This window comes from Condylostylus longicornis, unplaced genomic scaffold (assembly GCF_029603195.1).
Source record: "Condylostylus longicornis isolate FDR11 unplaced genomic scaffold, ASM2960319v2 ptg000072l, whole genome shotgun sequence".
Taxonomy (NCBI): Eukaryota; Metazoa; Arthropoda; class Insecta; order Diptera; family Dolichopodidae; genus Condylostylus; species Condylostylus longicornis.
Window position 1 is genome coordinate 661,656 of NW_026578040.1, and position 21,322 is coordinate 682,977.

Here is a 21,322-nt window from a genome sequence, read left to right on the forward strand (position 1 = left end):
GTAACCTTTTTCGGATTTTTACTTACGACCAACACCTTCACAACAGGTTACATACATAAAATTTTATGACACATAAAATTTTTAAATAAATTGGAGACTTTTGCATTTATACTATCAATTGGTCAAATATGAACAATAGTGGCAGAAACAACCATTTATCTCAGCGTTAACCAAAATTATATCATATAATAATCACATTTTTTAATAATCTATATATATCCAAATATACAAAAATACATTTATAAATGTACTGACACGGACACAGTTGATACAAAGTATATCTATAAAAGTAGTGTTCTAAGAAAAATGTACCCTCACAATATAGATATAATAGAAATGTCTTTTGTATGTTTTCAAATAAAATCCATAAAAAATTTCCACATCAAAAACCTTAATTATTTTATTGTTTCCAAAAGTTTATTTTAGATAAAATCTAATTTATTTCTCTGTACATTTCAACTTCTAAATATTTATAGGTATACATAATTGAATGTTTCCCGAAACTTGTTGAAGAAAACAAACTTTAAATGGATCAAGTTACATCCCTAATAGGCTCCTAAACTTCATCATATCTGCAACCTACGCTAATATAGTAAACACAAAAAGATATAAATTATTTGGTCTATACAGGGTGTCTCGCAACAAAGTGCACTGCTATATGCCATTGTATAGGCAATCATAAGAAGACAAAACTTTTGTATCGAGGCGATGTTCACAGCTTCGGAACAGGTTCGGAGTTACAGAGGCTTAAAATCAATTTCGACTGATTTTTTTCCTCTTTGAAATTTTAAGTGTAACTCCGCGAACGTGGAGAGACAGATGCATTAACAAATATGATTTAGAAACCTCAGAGTAAGGGCTTTCTTATGAATATGTTCATTAGTTATTATCTGTTCAGATTTCCGAATCACATGACTTTAAAACTTCGAAATATTTGAAATTTTAACTTTTTTAAAAAACGTTAATTTTCTAGGTGACGTAACATTAGAGTTTTCTCCAATTTTAGCACAACTGGCAATCTTAACAACGGAGCTTTAATTTGGTGTATAAGTCATCACGCTAGCTGATCTGATTTTGGAGTTATTGAGAAAAATACATCAGTGCAAATCTTTTTTTATACCAAATTTTTCCATCAATGACTGAGAAAAATGTACAAAATTCATCCACAATTGTGTTTCTCTTCTGTTATCCAAATGTTCAACTTAACAACCGAGTTTCTCTAACATTTGCAAAATTTAATGTCCTGGAGAATAGCACACGCGTTTCTCATTGATGTTAACTGCTTTTGTAAAGTAACTATTGTGGTCAAAAATTAAAAATGTTTGGGAATTTCAGCTTTTAAATTCAATAAATATCAAAATTAATGAAAATTTTTTAATTTTTTACATTTTATTAGGGCCATAAAATCTTGTAATAGAAATGGTTTTTATGATATATACGTTTGAGGACTTAAATTGAAATTTAAAAAACTGGCCAAAAGTCTGTAACAAAAAAATTTAAAGTTTCTGAAACTTTCACACAAAATGGTAGGGAAGAAAAAATTTAAAAAATACAAAATGGAAAAAATTGGCGTTTTTCCAAAGTTCGAAGGTATGGTGTTTCGAAAGTACATAAAATAAAAAACTAAGTAATATTTTGCTTTCCAGCTCTTTATCAGCCTTTTCAGAAACTGGTCGTTTGAAGCCTTTATCTTTTTTGGGAGAGAAGTTATAAGCAAAAAATCTGGGACAAGTAAAAGTCTAATTAAAAATTCGTTAAAATCCCTGTATCTTGGAAACCGTCGGATTTTGAGAACTAGTTCCAAGCAAAAATTTTACCAGTTTTGATGCATTAAACAATGATATATAAGTATAATATTGTATTCTTTACTGAATCAATCTATATATAAAAATATATAACCTTTTTCAATTTTTTTTATTAAAAAAGTGTAGGATCAAAAATTAAAATCGTTTTATTAGACTACCAGTCTGTACATCAACTTCAGTTCATGAATCTATTTGCAGTATACTTGCATGTCTTCGTATATTAATTATTATATAATATTAAATTAATCAATTTTTGGACTACATAGAATCTAGATAACTGAATATTTCAAGACGTGATTTTACACCATCCACTACTTTGAAGAAAATACTAACTAATAGATTTATTTTATTTTTTTATTTTATTTAATTTGCACCAAGCAAGATGCTACATAATTACAAAAATTTACATAGTTTACAATAATTGACAAAAATATACATTATACATACTTATAGACTAAGTTGAATTACACTAACAAAACATTAAATGAATTTATGACACAAATGTAATATGATACATTTAAAAAAAAAATAATAAATAAAAAGAAAGAATTTTATTATGTTATCATTTATGCTGAGTAGGTATTTAATATTAATATGATTTAATAATTGTACAATTAGGTCATACGTATAATTATCATATGATATTGTACTAGGTCAGTAGTGAATTATGAATTTTTTTTTTGAAGGTGTATTTTGTAACTACTGGTGAAAAAAAATGACTAAAACGATTGAATACAGTACAACATCTATTTATTGGTTCATTTTTAGCATATTCAGTCCTATGCGTATATTCTTTTAAGAATTTAGTATGTCTGGTAGGTCTGACGTCGTTGTTGATAATAATTTTGTCTCTAATGAAGTCAACGTCTATTTTTCCTGTTAGGACATCATAGGTAAAACAAGAAGACAACAAAGACCGGCGTGACTCCAGACTTAACATATTCAGGGATTGAAGTCTAATTTTATATGAAGGAATATTTTGGAAGTCATTGGGGTTATATTGGCCTCTCAAAGCAAATAACAAAAATTGTTTTTGAACCGACTCAATTTTATTTCTGTGTACAGAAAATGCCGGATCCCAAATAATACTGCCATATTCAAGAACAGAACGAACAAGGGAGCAATAGAGGGATTTGGTTACTTCAGTATTGTTGAATTCTCTGGCTCTCCTCTTAATGAAACCTAGCATTTTGCTTGCTTTAGAAACAATGGAATCATAATGAAAATTGAAATTGAGTTTACTGTCCATAATAATACCTAGATCAGTAATATGGTCAACGCGTTCTAAAATGGAGTTTTGAAGTGAATATTCTTGAAAGAGGTTTGAACGCTTACGTGAAAAACTAATAACATAACATTTTTTAACGTTAAGTTCTAATTTATTAGTCTCGCACCAAGAATTTAGATGTTCTAACTTTAATTGGAGATAATTAGTGTCAGAAATATCCCTTACAATATAATACATTTTCAGATCATCAGCATAAATCAGATGCGGAACACCCGCCAAACACTGAGAGAGGTCAGAAATGAAGATATTGAAAAGAATAGGGCCTAAATGACTTCCTTGGGGAACTCCAGAGTAGACATGGATAGGTTTCGACTTAACACCCTGGAACCTGACAAATTGGGTCCTTTCAGTGAAGTAAGATTTTAACCATCCCAATAGTGGGTTCCTAAAACCAAATTGTCTTAGCTTATGCTCTAAGACAACGTGATCAATGCGATCAAAAGCTTTGCTGAAGTCTGTATATATCGCATCCACTTGAAACCCCCTTTCCATAAACGAAAGAATATCGGATGTAAAAATTGAAAGATTGGTGGTCGCAGAGCGACCAGTCCTAAAGCCGTGTTGCTCATTATTTAGTAATGGGTTAACAATGGGTGCAATTATACCCGTGACCAATTTTTCAAGTAATTTAGGAATGACAGATTGAATGGCAATTCCCCTATAGTTTTCAACCGCAGTCTTATCCCCCTTTTTATGAATAGGTATGAGGTATGAAGTTTTCCATATTGACGGGAAAAAACCAGAGGATAATGATTTGTTAAAAATCAAAGTAAGCGGATATGATAAATTGTGTCTACAGTTATGAAGAAGTATAGGTGGTATAAGGTCCGGTCCAGGTCCTTTATTGGTTTCTAAGTCACAAATACCCTGAAGTACGTTGTCTACTGAAAGATGAACATCTTTAAAAAGGGGATGACCGTTATCTATACTAGTGGGGGTATAGACATAATTAGAAAGAGAATCTAATCTATAAGTTTGTTGAAAATTATCGGCAAAAAAATTGCAAATCTCAGAGTTAGAAGATGATATTAACCCGTTCTTGCTCATGGAGCTCGGATATCCCGACGATTTACGTTTGGAGTTAACAAAGTCAAAAAATCTTTTCGGGTTCCCCAAAATCGAGCTGCCTATATTTTGGATATAAATATCATATGCCTCATTGGATTTATTTTTGAATTCATTCGCCAACTCATTATATTCATTAATAAGTGAGTTATTGTCCCTAGAATGCTTAATTTTATTGTATAATTTATTTCTCCGATTACGTAATTGTCTTAAATTACGGTCTAACCATGGTTCCGCCAGTCTATCCTTTTTAAGGATTCTTGGAACATGGGCGTCAATTAATCTGAACAAAATAGAGTAAAAATCGGAGATAATATTGTCTAAATTGTCCTGATGGAACATATCGTTCCAATTAATTAAGCTAAGAGCATAATTGATGCTGTTGTAGTCGGCGTTAAGAAAATCATATACAATCTCTTTATTGTAAGATTTAGAGAACTTAAGTTTGTTATTAGGAAATTCGAGAACAATTGCATTATGATGAATAGAATTTTTGAAAAGGTTCTCTTCGTCTGTAGCAAGTCGAACCCGTATGCTGTCATAGGCATTTGAGAAAGCTAAGTCCAACCAATTACCTCTTTCATTTGGGTAACGTACCACCTGCTGCAAGTCGTTCCCATAGAACGTACTAACGAGATTAAAATCGATGTCTTCCATGAAGTTGACTGGAAGAAGATGGTTATCACATTCATCGTTGATAAACGACAAAGCCGACCGATTAAAATCACCTAGAACAACTATCTCATCATCCTCATGCATTTGTGAAAATATTTCGTTACATATGGTAAAGAAATCGTTATAAGAGGATTCGTCAGAATTAGGGGGGAAGTAAACCACTCCCACATAGGTATAGATTCTACCTGAGTATATTTTGATAAATTGATGGTCGAATGTGGAAAAAAAATTAAAGCTATATTTTCTCCGTGGAAATTAGGAGCCAAAAAGGTGAACAGTACTTAGGGTCAAATTTACATTTTTGTCAATACATACATATGTATATAAAATAAATTATTGAGTTTAATTGAAATTTAATATTACAAACCAATCTCAGCCTAAAAGTGTAATATTTTCTATAGGCCAATTTCTGTTATGCTGACACATCAGAACTTTCAATTGTTATAAACTTAGTTATAACTTTGAAACTAATGAGGAACCTAATTTATTTTTTTTCTACAAATCTGTGTTAAAAAAGTTGATATCAAGTTAAATACTTTTTTTCTACCCATGTGACTTTGGGTTTTTAAATTTAGATCTGTCTGACAAGAGACTAAGGTAAATAACAATACCTGTAAAAATTACATCTCTTAAATTTACCTTATCGCATGCTTTTTTTTACTTGTTGCTGGTTATGTAAGATTACCTAGTTAAAATTAAAAAAAAAGAATGGGTATATTTTTGAAAGTTCTTAACTTTATTTGCGAAACAGCTGAACCAAATCAAACTCATTTTTACAACAGCAATTGCAAAAAAAAGCAAGCTTTCTCAATCAAAAATGATAAATTTTCAATTGCTAAATGGAAACAATATATGTAAACGTATGATTAGGGGAAAAGATACAAAAAGTTTAATTCAAGTAACTTTTTCAGTTATTGGGTATTGTTATTTATAATACAGAGAGCGTAGGTTCGATGTCAATTCGGTTCAAATATTTTTTTTTTATTATTTCATGTTTAAATACATATATTTTTATAATTTTTTGAGTATATACATAAACATACACAAATACAAAAAAAGTAAAATTCGCACAATATATTCAACTATATATCTGGGGTTTTCACTAATATTAGGGCAAAAAAAAGGGAAATTTTTTTACATAAAATTGTTTTTCTAATTGTCAAAGTTTCGCTCTGATATGTCAGTAAATTAATATACGACCTTTTGCATAAACCAGTGCAGATTAAAATAATATTTTAAAATTTCTTAATTATTAATCATTTATTGTCGAAATGGTAACATAAAAAAAAATGTTGCACGATCGACAATATGTTACGGTTCAATTACGTTTTCGAAAAAAAAAACCGAAGACATTTATTGTCGAATTTATTTTTGAATTTTAAATTCTGATTTTTTAAATATTTAAAAATTTCTCGTAATAGCTATGGTGATGATGAGCATCGAAATCACCGTTCACGTATTGCCTTGTTCAACAATATTGTAGATACACATACATACGTATTTAATTTTGAAGATTTATTTAATATTAAAAAAATATACTCTATGGTTATCCTACTCTGTGGTACATTATGTACCTTTTGGCATATCAAAGTTAGCATAATACGAGTATGTAATTATTATTCGTTTTTTTTCCTTTGAAAAAACTATTTAAAAATTCGTGATGAATTATGAATAATTATAAAATTGTAAAAACTTTTTGAAAATGTTCTATTTTATATATTATATGCACACATGTAGAAATTTTTATTGAAATATTAGCCTATTCTCCCCTTGTTTCTCTCCTCTTATTCGCACTGCAAATGCGGTATAGAAAAAGATGAAAGTCTAGAATAAGCCAGGGAATAAAATGGTCCCAAAGAGACTTAGGAAGGGCTACAAAGTATTCTGATTTCGAAACTCTTGAAGTCTTAAGTTGCGATAATCTAAACTCTGTTTACCAGCCGAGGAAGCGAAAACAAAATAATTTAAAAAGATCCCAAGATAAACCTAGAAAAAATTTCTCAAAAACAATCATGCCATATATCATATTGAGACAATACATTTATATTGACACATTGAGGCGCACTTTTTTTTAAGAAGGGTTTTTAAAACCGATCTGGTGAAAATTCAGATGCTATACCACAAATTTCTTCAAATAAAGACCTAGTCAAGAGTCGCATAAAGCTTTACAATTACTGTTAGAGATAACATAGAAAGTCCAGCAAACTCTTTCAACATTAAGTGGTGCATACGCATTTTAAATGGTTTTAAATAAATCATTTTTAGAACAAAAAACCTTACAAATTCAGTCTTTGTTCTTCAATTATGTTTTAGTAAACGGAAAATATCATTTTTCCATAGATTTCCAATTATCTTCGACAAGTTTTTTATTTAAATTAATTTTATACAAGTTCCAATTTTACAATTCAAATTTTAAGTTTAATTACTATACATTTAATAAAAAAATGTTCAATGTAAGTGTTTTAGATAATAAGTTTAAGAATTTAATTTATAATAATAGTTTTTTAGCAAAAAAAATTAGAAATAGAATTTTTTATGTGAGATCAGTTATTCAAACTAAAAGCTCGTTCAATTTAACAACTAGCAATTTTTTTTTTTGATTGCTGGTTTCGCCAACTAACGGATTTGTTTCAGCTTTTAAACTTAAAATTTCGAGTAAATATTCGGTATCATATAAAAAACAGGATATTATGTTTCAATTTCCTCAAAAATAATTATTTACAATACTTATTGATAATGAGTTTTTATTACTCCTTATTCGTTATAAAATTTTAATATACGAGTATTCATTATTCTAATAAATTTATTTTACCCAATCATAAAAAAACAAGGTAAATTTAAAACGCCTTCGAAACGACCCCTTAACTCTCAAATATCATATATTGGGGCCAAAAACTTTCGTAATAAACTTTAATCGAGATAATAACTAACTTTCTAAAGCGAAAATGTAACAGCAACCGTCGTCTTACCCAAAATTATTAAGAAAATAAACTAGCAATAAAACCCAAGCTATATTAGCAAAAACCTTTCGAAAATTAGTATGCTAAAAGTTCTTTTAAATTTTATTATAGAAAACTCAAATACTTAAATAAGTTTCTCCTACAATTAGAAGAAATTTAATTTATTTAGGATTTGTTAAATATTACTTATTTATATTACTTTCAAAAAGGTACATATTTATAAACACAAGTTGTACACCTAAATTGTTAAAGAGGAATTTTACATTCATTTGTTTGATCAACCATACATTTTATTTAAAAAAATTTTTTGAAACATAAAATTCGTTAGGCCGTATATTAAAAATGTAAAACAATGAAAATTTTAAAAATAAAAAGAAAACTAATCAAGCGGTCGATTAAGCAAATTCAATTTATTAAATTAAACAAAATCTTAAAATACTTAAATTTATGCTTAAATCTACTAAAATCTACTAAAACAAAGTAAAGATAAACTTAAAAGGAATGAAAGAACTTTCAACAGCACTCTCTTGAATTATTTTTAAAGTCCACGTTTCAAAGATTTTAATTACAGGACGTTGCAAAAGTTTACAGAAAAGAAAAGTTCGTAAAGAATTTTAAAATTAATAAAATTATTGTAGTAATATAAAGTATTTTTTTTAATTTCTTTCTCCAACTGTTTTAATAATAAGCAACTTTCAATCAACAGGAATTAGACAAGAGGAATTTCCGAGTTACATTTTTAATATTAATTCGCGTTGCTAAAATATTCAACAATATCAAAAAGATTTTGTAAATTGCTTTTAAATAAATTTCTTTTCACCATATCAGTGATACATATCCAACATTTACACTTTAGAAATATTGATAAAAAATTATTGACAATATTTTGAATAACATACATTTGAATTTTTTATACAAGTACATACATAAAAAATCTGATGTGGCCAGCACATAACCGATCGCAATGAGTATTGTCTAGTTAAGTGAAAGTGTTACAGAATATTATAAAAATGCCTGTTAAGTACTTCTTTCCAATTTTTAAAGGCATTAGTAAGGTTATATATAACATACCTAGAAAAATGAAAATTTGGCTCATAGTAGAGTTTCGCTTTGTGCAACTCGAGTTCCCTGGAATGCTCGCCAGTTAAACCAGAACTCAAATATCAAATTCGAAAAATTCCATCAATTCGTTCCGTAGATATGGTTAAAAATGTAAGATTGGCCAGCAGATCAGTTTTCAAGCCCTGATCTTTCTAAAAAATTTATATGTTTCTTGTTTTAGTACGAAGAATTTAAATATTAAATTTCAATGAAATCGGTTGATTATTTCTCTTTATATATGCAAAAATGTATATTTGGCTGACGTCTGAGTTCTTCCAAAAGTAAGGAGGTTTTGTGGACGGTCAATCGAAGCTTATATATGAAATTTCAAGTAAATCGTTTAAAATTGTTCATATTAATGCTTAAAAATTTGTTATGGTTCATGGTTTCTTAACCTATTGAGTCTAATAAATACTTAAAAACATATTGTGTGCATTTAAACGACGGTACAAAGTATTCTTATTCATTAACAAAATTATATTCAGCTATATGACAAATAAGACTGAGGGAAGAACTATAATTTCTTTAAAGTATAAGAGTTCTATTATATATTTATCATTTTTAATTTGATTTATTATATCGTATTACACCAAGTTCCAACATTCGGGAGAATGTTAATGGAATTAAAATTTCACATACTCCACAATGCAAAGCTGGTGTTCACACAATCTCCCTTATTTGAATGTTGCAGTTTTATTTGCAAAAATTCAAAATTAAGTGTCCAAACATTTTATTTTATACAATTGAAAAGTTTTATGACGTTTTACATTATAAATTTGATAAAAAAATATATAAAAATGGATCCTGTTTTGTTATTATTTAGTGAAGAAAGTAATTATGTAAGTAAAAAATAAAAAAATCAAGAAAAATTTTGCGGGAAAAGGCAAATGTGTTAGATTTTCCCAATTTAATGTGAAATATAAAACATAATTTATAATTTAATATTTTTATCATCACTTTAAAGTGTAAATCATACTTGCATTTTACAATGATTGACAAAATTTTAAATAAATTAGTTAAGTTTCAATTTTTGAAAGACATTCGACGTAAAAAAAGTAAATATTGCCCTTGTTCTGTTTTTCGAGTGAAATCGATGCCGAAATTATACTTCACTTAATTTGAAACACAGTGTTCAAAAATTCGATCGTTTTACAAATTATCGAAAATCTTCAATTTCATTTTCGAAAATGACCGTATAATTGTCATTTATATCTGTATAATAAAAAATTAATAAAGTTGGGTCAAACCAATGGTTTGTAGTATAGCACTTTTCCCTTTAGCAAATGAAAATACTGCTTTTAAATACAGTATATGCATCTCAGGCTTCTACCGGCTAGGATCTAGAAGAAAAACGACATCAAAAATTTGGAAAGAACGGACTTTAGATAACGGTAAATTTTAACGGCCATTTTGTTTTTTTAAAGTTCGAGTAAAGCATGCTATGATAGAAGAAGCAACTCACTGCCTTTCTGCGTTTGCAAAATTTCAAAAATGCTTATTGTTTCACTGCACTAAACAGTTAAAAAATGATATTTTTAGGGTTTTAGGGGGTATAATTTCTAGAGGGTGGGAAATAGGTGAAAATTTTGTTCTACGAAAATAAGCTTCTAGTAAAGATCTATGAACTATTTAAATTTCAGCTTACTATCTTCGGGTGTAGAAGTTTTGTAAACAGAAACACGGACGCACGGACGAACAGAGTGAAACTAATAAGCACTTTTTTTCAAAAAATTTTTGGAAAAGTGCTAAAAACAACAATGGGTGCACTGTTATTTATAAATGAAGGTAATAGGCTGAAATATAAAGAGGAAAGAATAACAAGTAAAAACGTTTCAGTCGATACAATTTGAATTTAAAATTTGTTTTTGAAATATCTAGAATTAGCTCTCATTGTTATATCCCAAGTATTGGAACCTCTCCAAGCACTCTATTAAAACTGCACAGATTTGTCCGATAAGTGCCAAGTTTCATGAACTTAACTTATTATTTATTCGAATATTTTAAATTTGCTTTTGGAGCTGTGTAAAAGCTACCCGAACCTGTCAAGCTATTCCACCAAAACTTCAGCGTTATATGTAACTTGGAATTGGACATGTGACTGCCAAGTTCCTTGAATCTAGTTTTATTATTTTTCCGAATATATGTAATCTAAATGTCTAAAATATATGTAAATATATGTAATCTATAATTGGACACACATCTGCCACGTTTCATGAATCTGACTTTGTTATTTTTACAAATATTTGAAATTAGCTTTTTGGAGGTGCTTGGCAGCTACCCGAATTAGTGCAGCCATTCCATTTAAATTTTCAGGACTTATGTAAAGTGTAATTGGACATATCTTGGCATCATAATAATTTTGCATCATCATAATCTTAATATTAATTGGGTTGGGCATTGCACAAAAGAACAACTTGTGAAAGTTTGTTGGCGATTGCATTATTCGTTTTTGAGTTATCGTGTAATCGGACGGACGGACGGACATGTCTAAATCAACCGCATATGACGCCTTCAAGTAGTTACAAACTCCATACCAAAGTTAATATATCCTTCACGAAGTGCAGGTATAATAAAACTTAAAATAAGAAACGATCTTAAAAATACATCAAATAATATTTTTTCTAAGATTTAAGTTATGCCGCTTGAAATTGTAAATTACCGTTGACAATAAGCGCTTTAAATCCGGAATTATTGCATACGCATAAAATAATTCGATAGTAATTATAATGCATGTACATATGTATTTGGATTCTATAATGTATACAAATAAATTTCGTGAATGCATAATTAGTTAATACTAATAATATTTACGATAATGCGTATAGCATATGATTTTTATGCAAGGGATCTCAGGTTCGAACCCTGAAAACTGCCATTATTCAGATGAACTTTTTGTTTTATTGATAATTTTTTTTGTTGTTATTTAAAATGAAATTAAAAAAGTTTTACCCTTATAAATCAATATCAGCGAGTTTCCGCCTCTAAATGTTTTTTTGAAATTACCATATTTGTAAAAAGCTTAATGCTATAATATAACAATTTTTTATTAAATTTTGTCTTAAAAATACATTGTCAAGAAGTTTAATGTACATTTATGTTTTGCTTACTAATACATTTTGAAGCAGACCGTAAAAAGAAAACATAACTAAACGCGTGCGAACATACTTATTAAAATAAACGATGTAGCTTTTATTAACTTTGGCAATTTTCTTAAGGAAGTGTGCTCTTCTTGTTGTATCTCACATTTCTAAAAATCAAGTTATATACAATATTTATACTCCAAAATATATATAAATTACCACCATGAAATGTAGCACCATTTTGGAAAAAGTGGTCACATAACATCTTGGGAGGGTATAAAGGGAGAGAGTGGATGGAATTCTGTTTTTTCTGGGGTTATATATATATAATGTAAAATAGGATGATTTTTGAAGTGTTATACGAAATATGTTTTTGATAACAGCTAACATTTATTTAAACTTATTCCGATTTTTCTAACTAAAAATATGTGAGATCATTATATTTTCGAATATTATTTATTTCTCTGTTTGTGTTTCAAATAATATACTCGTAAAGTATAAAAGAAAAACGTGCTTTTGTTTTTTTTAGAAAATCTGAAAATAGAACTATTTCAGGGCTAAAAATTTCCAACAGAAAAGTTATTCTTAGTTTACAAAGCACCAAGTTTCATTTTCACATTTCATGTCAACTCCAAAAACAGAATATGGAACGTTATATCCTGTTCTAATTCTCAAAAAAGAAAGTCCCAGAACAGCATTATTTATTTTCGAAAATTTTATTTTCATGGAGAATGTATTTCGCATGCTAAAACGCAAATATTCATATTCTCCTCATTTCGAGAATGCTGGAAGATAGGCGAATAACTTTATTGTGTAGAAGCCACTTTTTTTTAATTTTTAAATTATTAATAGTGCAAACATTGTTATTTTCATTTAAATGTTTAGCTAATGCAGAATCATTCTTGTCATATCTATTTGAGCGCATATGTTCGAAAAACCTTATCTTAAAATCTCGTCCAGTTTACCCAATATATGTGTAATTGTAGTCATTACAATCAATTAAATAAACATCCGACTTATCATACTTTTCCACTTTGCCTTTGTTATTGCAAAATATGTTTTTTAAATTGTATCTGTTATAAAAAGCTACGTTACAGTTTAAACTTGATTTTAAAATATTAGCAATTTTATAACTTATTTTACCTACAAAAGCCAATTTAACCCAATTCTTCTCATTATTTTTAATTCTTAAATTTGGACAAACAGAATTTCAGACAGAAAAATAATCCTTGTCTAATATTTTGTTAATAAAATCATTTGAATCATTTCATTTGATGGTCCATAAATATCCAATCAAATAGCAAACAAATGAATAAATAAAAGCATTTATCCGGAAAAATTCAAAACCAGTCACGAAAATTGAATTATGATATAGATATACGGGTGTTTCGCATTAGATGACAAATAATCTCAGGGATGATTCTTTGATCAATTTCCAGAAAAAACTTCTATCGATTGTTGGAGGTGCAGATATACTCATTTCCAAGCTACAGGCTGTTGAAAAAAAGGGTACCAGATTTTATCCTGCATATAAACAAACGGATATAACTTCGGAATCATCCCACGTTCAGTAACCATCGGGAGCTTATTTCACAGACAATTGATTGCTCTTTATTTTCGGTTTTTGAATCAATTTGATTTGAGCCATAGTTTTTGATTTAAGGCTCGTCAAAATCAGAATTTTTGCTTTTTTTTTTTTTTTTGAATTTTATTTTTTAAAACTCGAAATTGCTCGAAAATTTGTGTTATCTTAAATTATTCGCCACCTTATGTGAAACACCCTGTATAACATATACTTTATATAGATATCTATTATATGTAAAAACCCATATTCAAAAAAGTTTATTACATTCCCATCGGATAACAAAGAAAATGAAAAAAATTATAACACCCCTCAAAAAAAATATTTAAATCGATTATATAAGTATCTAAGTTATTCAACTAAATTTAAAGGAAACATTTCTAATAAATTTCATTCAAAAAAAGTAATTTAGTCTTTAGTGTGAACGTTTACAACTACGACTAATTTAATTGTTACATAAACAAAAGCTTATTAAATAAAGTTGGGTCAAACCAGTGGTTTGTATTGTAGCACTTTTCCCTTCAACAAGTGAAAATACTTCTTTTAAAAACAGTCTATGTACATCTACCACACTATTAAAATTATTCATTCATATACGAAACTATTTCTAGGATTGCATATATTTAGGATGAACGATGTTTGCAGTCTTTAAAATAAAACAAAAATTAATTTAAAGATGGGTTAACATAATGCGGATTTTAGGTAACAGTAAATTCGAACGGCCATTTTGTTTTTTTAAAGTTTAACTATAGTATAAACCGCTTTAGGAGAAGCAAGCCACAGACTTTTTGCGTTTGCAAAATTTGAAAAATGCGTATGGTTTCACTGCAATAAATAGTTATGGCATTTTTAGGATTTTGGGGGGGTATACCTTCTAGAGGGGGAAGATAAGTAAAAATTTTTTTCTTCGGAAATAAGTTTCTAGTAAAAATCTACTTACATATTAAATTTCAGCTTTCTATCTTCAAGGGTGTAGAAGTTTTGTAAACATGCATCCACGGACGGACAGAGTAAAACTAAAAAGCACTTTTTCAAAAATTTTTTGAAAAAGTGCTAAAAGGGGCTACCTAATCATAATAAAAAATTTATAAACGTTACTAGCTGCTTTCTTTTATGTAGAGGTTTGCTGTTTTCTTTCATAATTATGTGTATGAAATCAATATATTAAATTCAATTTTACACTTTTGAGTTTAATTGATAGCCAAATATTTAGAACTGCACCGAATGATAATTCAATATTCATAATATATTAGTTTTATCGTTTTGAAAACAATATTGATAGCTCGACTTAAGTGCATAAAATGTAATATAACTTTGTTATAACTCGAATTAATTTTAGTTTTAATAAATAAGAATAAATAATTTGTATAATAATTGAGAATAAAATAAAAAATTTGTAAAGATTGGAATGCTTGGATTATCTAAATTAAATAACACCTTTCGAAACCAACTTAAAAATCAGAGGCTGCAAGTAGAACTGCAATTAACCCTAAATAGCAAACTAATACAATTCTTAAACCATTTATGAAAAAACGTATTATAACTGTTTTATTTATCAATTAAACTCTAAAGTAAAATTATTTTGATCAAATATTTTGCTAAAAAAACTAATTTTTCTTAACATTTCCCTTTGATTTCCTACGCCTTTTATGTACCATGTTTTTATTTTTTTCCTGTTCTTTTACTCTTTTGTCTTCTTCTTTAACTTCATTCATATTTTCCTTAGGAATTTCGGAATGATCTTCTACTTTTTTTTCTTCTAGGCTGATTTTATCTTTTTCTGATGCTTCTTTGTGATCTTGTGTCACTAGTTTATGGGCTAATTCACGGATCTCGTTATCTAATTCAAAAGATTTTACATCTTCTAGTTCGGAGACATTTCTTGCTATAGGCACACTGAAACGAATTGGTTGGCCTCTCAAAATCGGTCGTCTTGAGCGGCGAAAATTATTTCTGCGGCGGATATTAGGAAACGGTCTATTATTTCGTGTTCTGTTTTGATTTCTTCTCTTTTGATTTCGATTTCGCCTCCTCCGATTTCGATTCCGCCTTAGACGATTCTGATTTCTTCTTTTACGGTTCCGATTTTGCTTTCTTTTATTACGACGTCTCTTACGTGCAGCATTATTCTGTCTACGTTTATTCTTCTGTTTACGGCGATTTTGCATTAGCTTTCTTCTATTTACACGGCGCCTTCTGTTACGCCTTCGCCTCAGTTCTTGTGAGCGTCGTTTTACATCGTTCTGTCTTTTATTTCTTCGAAGTATTTGTCTGACATTTTGTCTTTGATATTGCGCTAATCGATTAGTTGTTTTCTTAATTTGTTTCGTACTATTTTGTATTTCTTTTCTTAAAGTTTGTGGGTTCCGAGCTCTACTTGACAACTCTATGGCTTTTGAAAGATTTCGTGTTAAATTAGCCATAACTCGAACACTGTCTGAAGCGGATTTCAATAACCGCGTGAGTAAACTTGAAGAGCTATACGAGTAAACTTGCCTTGAATCAGACTTAATTTGCCTTTCTAACTCCTGTATCCCACGTGCTGTTTCATTAAAAATCTGCACAAATGATTCACGAGTAGCATCAATTAAGTCGTTTTGGGCAGTTATAAATTTTTCAGCTTCTTCTGGATTATTATTAAAAACACGCACATTTCCAGAAGAAATAACTGCCAAATCATTTAAGAAAGCAGCAATTGCATTTTTTGTATTTTCTACCAACCTTAACTCTTCTAAAGTTAGTGTTTCATCGAACTGAGAAACCCCAGATCCCAATTGTGAAGTAAATGTGGAAGCCGAAGATAGAACGTTTGATATAGAAGAAGTTGTATCTCTAACCATTACGCCAGCACTTGAAGACATATTCATTAGAAGTCTCATCGTTTGATCGGCTACACCTGTGAAAGCGTTAACAGTATTTTGAACAAGATTTCCTATCCCTGTGGAAACTCCTGGCACCGACGGGATATTAACTTGTATTGTTTGAGCTGGTATTGATCTTACCCTTCGTTTTCGAACAGTTGGTTCAATTTGATCATTTTCATCTTCTTTTGAAAAAAGGTAATTATTATCATCATCATCAAATGTAGCATCATTTTCTAATAAATTATTGTCGATATAGTCGAAATATATATCATTATCATCATTATCATGGTCGTAATCATCGTAAAATGGTAAAATTGTTTGATAAATTACAATTTCTTCGTTTGGGGTTGTTGTTTTTTGTTCATTATTTGAAGAGGACAAAGGTGCTTCTCGCATAAATGCCGCTAACGATGGTATCTGTAGACTGGGAAGTAAAGATGTAATAAATCTTTGCGCCCCATGAACGTTTTTTGAATGCTCTTGTAATAGCTTTTCAGCGGAATTCTTTTGGTTTATACCTTCAGAGACTTCATATTTTGAATGATTAGTCACTCGACTGGAAATTTCTTGCTGACACAAAAATAAGGTCGAAAACAGCAAAAGTGATTTGAATTTCATTTTATAATCAAGAAAACTTTTATTTTAAATTTCATTCCAAAACCTAAATTTCGTTGACAAACTTATTGAACAACTTGAAAAAAATTTCTGAAATTTCTTTGTTATTTCATTAGCTTTTTATACTTGACTAATTGTTAAGTTTGACATGGTGTGTTAATGCACTTTTATTAAAACAAAAAGTTCATTAACCGAATATTTTGTTGTTTTAATTTTAATTCTTTCAATTATGTTTTGTGTTTTTAAAAGAACATTTTTAGCATCTGGGTAAACTATTTGTCTAATAAAATTAATCGATAGTTTGCGTAATAAATAAGAATTCATTAGTAGAATAAAGCAGTAAAATAGAGCCAAAATTTTACTACACAAATATATTTTATATACGTTACAACTGGCTGAAACTTAAATAAAAGTAGACGCATTGATATAACATTTAATTTTAAGATACTTCAACTATTGTAGTAATTACCAACATAATTTTTTCAATCCAGGTTTTTATAATAAATTAATTACTTAGAAAAAAATGAGGGTGAATAAGGACTTAATTAATTACTCATAATTTTAAAATATATTAACATGAATTAATAATTTTATAAAACTGCTTTATGTGATATGTAAACGTGCGAATAAAAAAAATGATTTTTGAACTAAACACATAGACACTTAAAAATAATTTTTTTTAACATTATTGCCAAGAAATGAGTTCATAATTATATATTCTTATTAATTAAATTGTAAAAAACCTTCAACCAATAATTTTCTTTCGAGTAGTAAAAAAAATCATATCTCATGCAAATTCAACTAACATCTAAAACCAATTTTTTTCTATTTTTCAATGTACATTTAAACATTTTATTTAACGATATCGACAAATAGCTACATTGGGTGCCGCACACATAAATACATACATAAGTACATATATAAGTGAATATAATTTTTTACGTGACAAGTCCAACAATTCTCTAGCAAATTTAATTTCTTTCCTGCATATATGTATATGTGTATATTTCAAAAAATCTTTGTTCAAAAATGTTAAGAAAACACAAACAATTTTTTGGTTTATATACTTCACTGCTATAATTTTCTATAACTTTCAAGTTCTATTTTTGATTTTAGTTTCTTTTTTTTGATTTTAAGTAATTATTCAAGATTTACATGAAATTATACTGTCGGTGAAATGTTGTATACTTTTCACAACATTTAAATTCACTTAATGGAAGAAACATTCAAATTTAAATCAAATATTTAATGTTGTTGTTCTTAGCAATTTAAATTTCAATAAATTCATTTTATAATTTGGTTAAATGGCCTAGGTCCATTCAAAAATTCAAAGTTCTTTTATTTTACGATTAACTATTAAGTCACTAGTTGGAATTCAAAATTATTTATTTGGGCAGGAAAATAGTTATATTTTAATTGTAATAAAAGTGTGCTTAAGTCACCTTCAGTTTAAACGATCCAATGCAAATCATTGAATAATAAATTGATTAAAATTATCAAATTATGAATACAATATTTTCTTTTATAGTTATAAAAATTCCTTTGAATCCCTTAATATTCCTAATACTATCTCTTCTTTAAATTTTGGATATTGAGTATTTCTTTTGATTTGAATTAACTTGATTTTTAATAACAGATTCATATTATAATATATATTTTTTTATTTTATGACATTCTTATCAAAAAAATGTTATCAACATCATAACCTTATTTTACTCTCCCATGAACAATAAAAGATTGACAATTTAAATAAAGCTGAGTCAAACTAATTGTTTGTAAAGCAGTACTTTTCGCTTCAGCGAATGAAAATATTGAGATGCATTTAGGATGAGCAGCATATACAATCTTTAAAATAAAATAGAAAAAAATTAAACAGGCTTTATCATAATACTCGAATTTTAAAGGTTAATTTCATGAATTAAGAAAAATAATCATATTTTGTTATGGCATAGCATCTACCATTAGTTTCCTGCATTTATAGAAATTTAGAAAAGCTAACAGCTTCGAAATATGTGGTGTCCAAAATTAAAATTTTCAATTTTCATTAGCGAAATTCGATAGGGCGTGCTGGTGAAAAAAAAAATTTCTAACGAAAGGAACGACTTAGTAGTGTCCAAAAGCTGCTAAAATTTCAGACTTTTACAACCTACGGTTTAGAATAAAAACAATGTCAAACATTTAAAAAAAAAACGGATTTAAGATAACGATGGCTTTAGCGATCTTTTTGTTTTTTTAAAGTTTAAATATGGCATGCTGCGGTAGAAGAACCAGCCATTACTCTTTTGCGTTTGCAAAATTTAAACTGAATTTGTTATAATACGTACTTAAAAAATGGCATTTTTGGGAATTTGAGCGGCTATAATTTTTAGAGGTGTAAAAATTTTCTACTATGGAAACAAGTTTTTAGTAAAGTTCTTTTCACATATAAAAGTTTTGTAAATATGTTCACGGACAGACGAACAGAGTGAAACTAATAAGCACTTTTTTGCAAATATTTTGTGGAAAAGTGATAAAAAACCAAAGCATAGCTTGTTCTGAACAAAATATATAAAAATTTTTATAGATTATTTAGCTACTAAGTAGTTTCAAAAAATATAAGAATCGATATTATTAATAAATTATAATTTGATTAATTTTAATTTACAAATAATATATGTATGACATAAAAAAATGAAATTCCAATAATTAAAATAACAGGAGGCTTGAATTATACATCTTTTCAAAAAATTTTAATTTCCATAGCTCTTTATGAATTATTGGATACTTTAAAAGTGTGTACTATAAAAAGAATAAACTTATATTAAAGAAAAATATATTTCAAATTGGATTCATACCATGGATTCAAAGTACAAGTTGCTACCCACAATTAAGAAAAACAGTTTAAAAATGTATCCAGCATTAGAATATTACAATAAATATTTCATTTAAGTAATGTAACAATTACTCTAATTATTTTCATTTACAAGATTTAAATATGATATTTCATTTTTCTATAACAAAAAATAGATTAATTTTGAATTTTAATTTAACACACGAAATATTAATTACTTCCATGAGGTTTTATAAATTCTTTTCACTTAGTAAATTAAGGAGCATTAAAATAAAATAATTTTAATGTTAAAGTTTTTTTTTTTTGCTGTTTCTAAATACAAATACTTTCATAACTACACACTAACATTTTTAACTTTATTTATTCACAAATTAACATTTTACTTTATTATTTACAAAGAACCATAATGACTTAAAACATTATTTTTAACTAAAAGAATTAAAACGGTTAACGCTAGAATATCTTATATCTTATCTAATATGTTATATTATATGTACTTACATAATATGTAAATACATCCAATCATACAATGTAAAACACAATTATGCATATTTTAATTTATATATATATGTATAATGCGATATGTTTTTTTTTATTCTTCCTTCCGATTTTTTAAATGCGCTTTTCCCTTTCCACTCTTATTTGTATAGTGTTACTTTACTAAAACACAACTTTCCATAAACATTACAGAATATATTACAATTTGCAACACTAGTATGCATATTAATATGCATGTATACGTTATGGAGGATATCGTTTTTATAATTTTTACTATATCTATTTACTGTATGTATATGTATACCTATATTTACTAGAATACATCTAAAGATAATTTTAAAGTTTTTGTTTAGAAAGCGTAACTCCCGCTAGAATCGTTTTTAGTGTTCAATGTACCGATAGTAACTAAAACAAAAATTTTTGGCAACTAGCACTTGAACATTGCGAAATTTTTAGAAATTAAAAATAAGTGAATTGAGGCAGTAAACAGAACAATCAAACTAGAAAGCAAATAACAAAAAAAATAAAATAAAAAAAATGGCATGGACGAAATGAAAATTGTGCAGAATATATTTGCAAAGTGCTTTTAAATAACAAATTTTTATTTCACTCGTACATCATAAAAAGAATATTAGGTATTGTTTTTTTTCAGCTATGTATTCTTACAGCTGGATTTCAGCTGGAAAACTAATTCGCTCTTCAAAGCTTTCAATATGAATGATGAATGAATAGAGCTTTTAAATTTTCTTCACAGATTTTACAAAACTTATTTTTAATTAAATTTGTACATATGGTATTGATATTTGAAACATATAATTTTTCAAAAACGTTATAACATAAAAAGCTCTTAAAAAATACTGTTACAGTATTTGATTACAAAAACTACAAGTACATACTTTAGAACTAGTTTTGAATATGGACCTACATACAAATGATTCAATTCAGATTCAATTTATAGT

The 21,322-nt window shown here is 27.9% G+C and overlaps 1 protein-coding gene across 7 annotated transcripts in view; it reads right to left on the reverse strand.

Annotated features, from left to right (window-relative positions):
• The window catches only part of LOC129612346 (trissin receptor), a 139,819-nt gene extending 119,018 nt beyond the window's left edge, over positions 1-20,801 (reverse strand). For 6 of the 7 annotated variants that reach the window (XM_055525900.1, XM_055525899.1, XM_055525903.1 and 3 more), the window contains exon 1: positions 19,870-19,998. The gene's annotated coding sequence lies outside the window, so the exon portion shown is untranslated. Of the gene's footprint in view, positions 1-19,869; positions 19,999-20,366 lie in introns of those variants that run through there. The other variant, XM_055525898.1, reaches the window with a different exon arrangement.
• Positions 20,802-21,322: the final 521 nt, after the last annotated feature.